This window comes from Aegilops tauschii, chromosome 7, assembly GCF_002575655.3.
Source record: "Aegilops tauschii subsp. strangulata cultivar AL8/78 chromosome 7, Aet v6.0, whole genome shotgun sequence".
Classification (NCBI taxonomy): domain Eukaryota; kingdom Viridiplantae; phylum Streptophyta; class Magnoliopsida; order Poales; family Poaceae; genus Aegilops; species Aegilops tauschii.
Genome location: NC_053041.3, coordinates 257048344 through 257055762, shown reverse-complemented (window position 1 = coordinate 257055762; position 7419 = coordinate 257048344).

Here is a 7419-nt window from a genome sequence, read left to right as displayed (position 1 = left end):
CCTCTACGCTACACCATTTTGTTGAGGGATGTAAGGTGCGGAATATTGATACTTGATCCCCTCATCACTAAGAAACTCATCCAAGGTGTAGTTCTTGAACTCGGTGCCGTTGTCACTTCTTATCGCCAAGATCTTTGCATTGTGTTGGCGTTGAGCTTCATTTGCAAAGTCAATGACGGTTTGTTGGGTCTTACTCTTCCTCTTGAAGAAGTACACCCAAGTGTATCTTGAATAATCATCCATAATCACCAAGCAATACTTTCTACCCCCAAGACTATCAAAGGATGGAGTTCTATGCAGATCCAAGTGAAGGAGCTCTAAGGGCCTCTTCGAGTAGATGATAGTCATGGGAGGGTGAGCCTTCTCATGTAGCTTCCCTTCAATACAAGCACTGCAAGCACAATCTTTGGCAAAACTAACATTTGTTAGTCCACAGACATGGACCCCCTTGAGAAGACTTTGCAAAGATCTCATATTGACATAGGCTAATCGGCGATGCCAAAGCCATCCCACGTCAACTTTAGCCATTAGGCATGTCGCGATCTTAGTGGGTCGCTCCAAAAAGTTAATCACATAGAGACCGTTCTCGACATGCCCAACAAAGGCTACTTTAAGAGTCTTGCTCCACAAGAGGGCCACGGTATCAATATCAAAGAAAGTGGCAAAGCCCATGAGTGCAATTTGATGAACGGAAAGTAAATTGTATGCAAGGGACTCAACAAGCATGACTTTATCGACCGTGAGATCATGAGAAATGACAACCTTGCCAAGTCCCAATACCTTAGAGGACGAGGCATCACCCCACTCGACATTGGTGGGCATAGATGGAATTTGTGCACGCCCACCACCAAGTCCTTGCTTCCGGTCATATGATTAGTGGCTCCACTGTCGAGCAACCATGATCCCCCACCGGAAGCAAACACCTACAAGAGATCAATGCTTGGTTTTAGGTACCCATTTTGTAATGGGTCCTTTGATGTTAGTAACAAGGGTCTTAGGAACCCAAATAGACCATTCAATGTACTCATAAGGAGAACCAACAAATTTAGCATAAACATGCTCATCACTAGCACAACACAACACATAAGAAGGGTTAAAGTCGTCGGCTTTGTTGGAAGGAGTGGCATTGCCCTTCTTGACACCACCACCCTTCACATTGTTCTTCTTCTCCTTGGAAGCACCCTCTCCCTCCTTCACAAAATTTTTCTTGAGAGGAGGAGGTCGTTTGGCCTTATCATTCTTCTTCTTGTTCTTGGACTTGGGTGCGAACCCAATTCCCTCCTTGGCCACAACTTCCTTTTGATTGCTCAAAAGGTCGTTGAGGTTCTTCTCACCTTGTATGCAAGACACAAGGCCTTTCTCAAGTTGCTCCTTCAACTTTGCATTCTCCTCCACAAGATGCACATGCTCACAACATGGGTTAGTAGCATTTGCATTATCAATTAAGACCATATGAGGAAAAGTGGCTTTTTCCTTAGTTAGCTTCACTTGGAGTTGATCATGAGACTCTTTGGGGCTAGCATGAGCACCCTTCAAGGCTTTGTGAGCCTTGTCGAGTATATCAAACTCCTCCTTGAGTCTAGCAAGATCAACCCCAAGTTTGGCCTTCTCGGAATTTTGCACACGAGATACAACAAGAGCATGATCAAGATCTTTCTTTAATTTAGCATGGTCATCGTTGTGTGACTCCTCAAGAGCCGAACGATGTCCGCGCTCTTCCTCAAGCGCATTAGAGAGATCCAATATCTCATCGGCATAATCACGACTATGCCCCTCCATCTTAGAGATGGTTTCTTCGTGAGCCTTGATCATGTCATTGGCTTCACCAAGTTGTTCCAAGAAAGCAACAAAGTGCTTCTTGGATTTACCCTTGAGCTTACTCATAAAAGGCTCAAATTAATTTTCCTCCTCATTAGACCCCTCACTTTCATCAATGCAATCCATCAAAGAAGGATTAGTAATGATGGTAGTTTTGATGTTAGGGGTTACCTTGTTGGTGGCTTTAGCCATGAGGCACTTTGCGGTGATGTTCTCATTGGGTGAGTCGAAGAGGGACACCCGTGGAGTCGTCGCAATGGCAACGGAGGCCATAGCAACCGACTCACTTTCTTTTTCATCATCATCATCCTCATTGTACTCTTCTTGTGCCACCAACCCCTTGGGAGGAGTCTTCTTGGTGAAGTTGCTCTTGTTGGGGAAGGACTTGGCCTTGTCTTTTCGGATGAGCTTGCCACCATTGTCTTCCCTCTTCTCATATGGGCACTCCGCAACAAAGTGGCTCACATTGCCACAATTATAGCAAGTCCTCACATGTTGCTTGCCCTTCGCACCACTTGAGTTGTTCTTGTTGAAGTTGGGATTTGTGTTCTTCTTGCTCCAAAATTGCCTTGAAGCGAGAGCCATGTGCTCATGATAAGCGTATTTTGTATCTTCGGGGTTGCTCTCCTCTTCTTCCTCTTCATCCTCTTCTTCCTCTTCATCCTCTTCATCCACACTAGCCTTGGCCTTCAAGGCAAGGTTGGGCTTCTTTGCTCTTTGAGAACGCAATACCGCATTGTCGGCGGTCTTGTCCAAGATCCTCATTGCCACAAATTCATCCAACACTTCACTTGAGGACAAGGTGTGGAAGTCCTGCCTTTGACGGATGACGGAGGACATGGCCTTATGGTAAGGCATCATGGCCTTGAGAAACTTGCGCTTGATCCAATTGTCATCCGTATCCTTGCTCCCATGATCTCGGAGTGAGACTGCGAGAGTGGTTATTCTCCGGTAAAGCTCATGAGGTTCTTCATCTTCATTCATTGCAAACTCATCGGCTTCATCTTGCACCACTTCATAGTTGGAGCGTTGAATGCTTGCGCTTCCCTTGTAAAGGGAGACAACATGGTGCCATGCTTCCGTAGCCATGCGGAAAGGTCGGAGATGCGCAATATCTTCGGATGGAATTGCATCTTGGATGATGAAGAGAGCATTCTCGTTGAATTGATGGTCCGTGGCTTCTCTAGGGGTGAAGTTGCTTGGGTCATGCGAATAGAAACCTTGCTCAATGATTCTCCAAAGATTAGTATTAACATGATTTAAATTCCGTTTAAAGCGATAGAACCAAGAGTCAAAATCCTCATTTTCACAATCTTAGGAGGAGAACCGGCATGATTTAAATGTGTGGAGGGAACCGGTCCTCCATAAGTAAGAGGAGGTTCAACATGGGCAAAGATGCCACTACCATATCTACCACTCAATAAAGGAATTTTGTCACTAGTAGCTTCCCCCTTGTCGGAGTTAGCATCCGTCACCTCGTTAGTGGGATCGACCACTTCCAACGGTGCGGTGGATAATTTAAGACCATCAAGAAATTTCTTAAGCATGCCTTTGACCTCGGCTGTCATGGAGGTTTTCAATGTGTCCAAAGCCACATGGAACTCCTCATATGAGACCGAGGTTCCCCCACCGGCCGTAGACAAGGACGGAATCACACCGGGGTGCTCCTCCTCACCGTCTACGGTGTCAACCATACTCTTCGGACGACAAAGTCCTTAATAAAGAGACGAGGCTCTAATACCAATTGAAAGGATCGATATAGTTGACTAGAGGGGGGGGGGTGAATAGGCAACTAACAATTTTTAGTTTACTTTAACAATTTAAACTTTGCATCAAAGTAGGTTGTCTAGATATGCAACTAGGTGGGCAACCTATATGATGCAACAACAACAAGCATACAAGCAAGGGGTGCAACACAATATAAGCTTGCACAAGTAAAGGTACGAGATAACCAAGAGTGGAGCCGGTGAAGACGAGGATGTGTTACCAAAGTTCCTTCCCTTTGAGAGGAAGTACGTCTCCGTTGGAGCGATGTGGAGGCACAATGCTCCCCAAGAAGCCACTAGGGCCACCGTATTCTCCTCACGCCCTCACACAATGCGAGATGCCGTGATTCACTATTGGTGCCCTTGGAAGCGGCGACCGGACCTTTACAAACAAGGTTGGGGCAATCTCCACAACTTAATTGGAGGCTCCCAACGACACCACGAAGCTTCACCACAATGGAATATGGCTTCGCGGTGACCTCAACCGTCTAGGGTGCTCAAACACCCAAGAGTAACAAGATCCGCAAGGGATTAGTGGGGGGAATCAAATTTCTCTTGGTGGAAGTGTAGATTGGGGCCTTCTCAACCAATCCCTAGAAAATCAACAAGTTTGATTGGCTAGGGAGAGAGATCGGGCGAAAATGGAGCTTAGAGCATCAATGGAGCTTAGGGATGGAAGAGGTGGTCAACTCGGAGAAGAAGACTCCCCTTATATAGTGATAGGACAAATCCAACCATTAACCACTTACTCAGCCCGCGACGTGCGGTACTACCGCACCATACATGCGGTACTATTGCACCAGACATGCGGTACTACCGCAAGGGCCTGCGGTACTACCGCGGGGCACTGCGGTACTACTGTATGCGCGGCAGGAGCTAGACCAGCCCTGATGCGTTGAAGCATAGAGCGGTAGAACCGCCGGAGCGGTACTACCGCTCCCCCTTGCGGTAACTGATACGTCTCCAACGTATCTATAATTTATGAAGTATTGATGTTATTATAATATATGTTTTGGATGTTTATGGGCTTTACTAAACACTTTTATATTATTTTTGGGACTAACCTATTAACCGGAGGGCCAGCCCAAATTGCTGTTTTCTTGCCTATTTCAGTGTTTCGAAGAAAAGGAATATCAAACGGAGTCCAAATGGAATGAAACCTTTGGGAGAGTTATTTTTGGAACGGAAGCAATCCAGGAGACTTGGAGTAGACGTCAGGGAAGCTTCGAGGAAGCCATAAGGCAGGGAGGCGCGCCCTACCCCCCTGGGCGCACCCCCACCCTCGTGGCTCCCCTGACCGACTTCTTTCGCCTATATATGTCCATATACCCTAAAAACATCGGAGAACAGAATAGATCGGGAGTTCCGCCGTTGCAAGCCTCTGTAACCACCAAAAACCAATCGGGACCCTGTTCCGGCACCCTGCCGGAGGGGGAATCCCTCTCCGGTGGCCATCTTCATCATCCCGGCGCTCTCCATGACGAGGATGGAGTAGTTCACCCTCGGGGCTGAGGGTATGTACCAGTAGCTGTGTGTTTGATCTCTCTCTCTCTCTCTCTCTCTCTCTCTCTCTCTCTCTCTCTCGTGTTCTTGAGGTGATACGATCTTGATGTATCGCGAGCTTTGCTATTATAGTTGGATCTTATGATGTTTCTCCCCCTCTACTCTCTTGTAATGGATTGAGTTTTCCCTTTGAAGTTATCTTATCGGATTGAGTCTTTAAGGATTTGAGAACACTTGATGTATGTCTTGCATGTGCTTATCTGTGGTGACAATGGGATATCACGTGATCTACTTGATGTATGTTTTGGTGATCAACTTGCGGGTTCCGTAACATTGTGAACTTATGCATAGGGGTTGGTACACGTTTTCGTCTTGACTCTCCGGTAGAAACTTTGGGGCACTCTTTGAAGTTCTTTGTGTTGGTTAAATAGATGAATCTGAGATTGTGTGATGCATATTATAATCATACCCGTGGATACTTGAGGTGACATTGGAGTATCTAGGTGACATTAGGGTTTTGGTTGATTTGTGTCTTAAGGTGTTATTCTAGTATGAACTCTATGATAGAGCGAACAGAAAGAATAACTTCGTGTTATTTTACTACGGACTCTTGAATAGATCGATCAGAAAAGATAACTTTGAGGTGGTTTCGTACCCTACAATAATCTCTTCGTTTGCTCTCCACTATTAGTGACTTTGTAGTGACTCTTTGTTGCATGTTGAGGGATAGTTATATGATCCAATTATGTTATTATTGTTGAGAGTGAAGGAAATATGCCCTAGAGGCAATAATAAAGTTATTATTTATTTCCTTATATCATGATAAATGTTTATTATTCATGCTAGAATTGTATTAACCGGAAACATAATACTTGTGTGAATACATAGACAAACAGAGTGTCACTAGTATGCCTCTACTTGACTAGCTTGTTGATCAAAGATAGTTATGTTTCCTAGCCATAGACATGAGTTGTCATTTGATTAACGGGATCACATCAATAGGAGAATGATATGATTGACTTGACCCATTCCGTTAGCTTAGCACTCGATCGTTTAGTATGTTGCTATTGCTTTCTTCATGACTTATACATGTTCCTATGACTATGAGATTATGCAACTCCCGTTTACCGGAGGAACACTTTGTGTGCTACCAAACGTCACAACGTAACTGGGTGATTATAAAGGTGCTCTACAGGTGTCTCCAAAGGTACTTGTTGGGTTGGCGTATTTCGAGATTAGGATTTGTCACTCCGATTGTCGGAGAGGTATCTCTGGGCCCACTCAGTAATACACATCACTATAAGCCTTGCAAGCATTGTGACTAATGAGTTAGTTGCGGGATGATGTCTTACGGAACGAGTAAAGAGACTTTCCGGTTCCGCTATTGGTTATTGACCGGAGAGGTGTCTCGGTCATGTCTACATAGTTCTCGAACCCTTAGGGTCCGCACGCTTAACGTTACGATGACAGTTATATTATGAGTTTATATGTTTTGATGTACCGAAGGTTGTTCGGAGTCCCGGATGTGATCACGGACATGACGAGGAGTGTCGAAATGGTCAAGACATAAAGATTGATATATTGGAAGCCTCTGTTTGGACATCGGAAGTGTTCCGGGAGAAATCGGGATTTTTCCGGAGTACCGGGAGGTTACCGGAACCCCCCGGTAACTTAATGGGCCTTATTGGGCCTAGGTGGAAGAGAGGAGAGGAGGCCAGGGCAGGGCCGCGCGCCCCTCCCCCCAGTCTGAATAGGACAAGGAGAGGGGGGCGGCGCCCCCCTTCCTTCCTCCCCTCCACCTTTTCCCCCTTCCTCTCCTAATCCAACATGGAAAGGGGGGGAGTCCTACTCCCGATAAGAGTAGGACTCCTCCTGGCGCGCCTCTCCTCCCTTGGCCGGCGGCCTCCCCCTTGCTCCTTTATATACGGGGGCAGGGGGGCACCTCTCTACACACAATTGATCAACGATCTTTTAGCCGTGTGCGGTGCCCCCCTCCACCATATTACACCTCGATAATATCGTAGCAGTGCTTAGGCGAAGCCCTGCGTCGGTAGAACATCATCATTGTCACCACGCCGTCGTGCTGACGAAACTCTCCCTCAACACTCGGCTGGATCGGAGTTCGAGGGATGTCATCGAGCTGAACGTGTGCTGAACTCGGAGGTGCCGTGCGTTCGGTACTTGATCGGTCGGATCGTGAAGACGTACGACTACATCAACCGCGTTGTGTTAACGCTTCTGCTTTCGGTCTACGAGGGTACGTAGACAACACTCTCCCCTCTCGTTGCTATGCATCACCATGTTCTTGCGTGTGCGTAGGATTTTTTTTGAA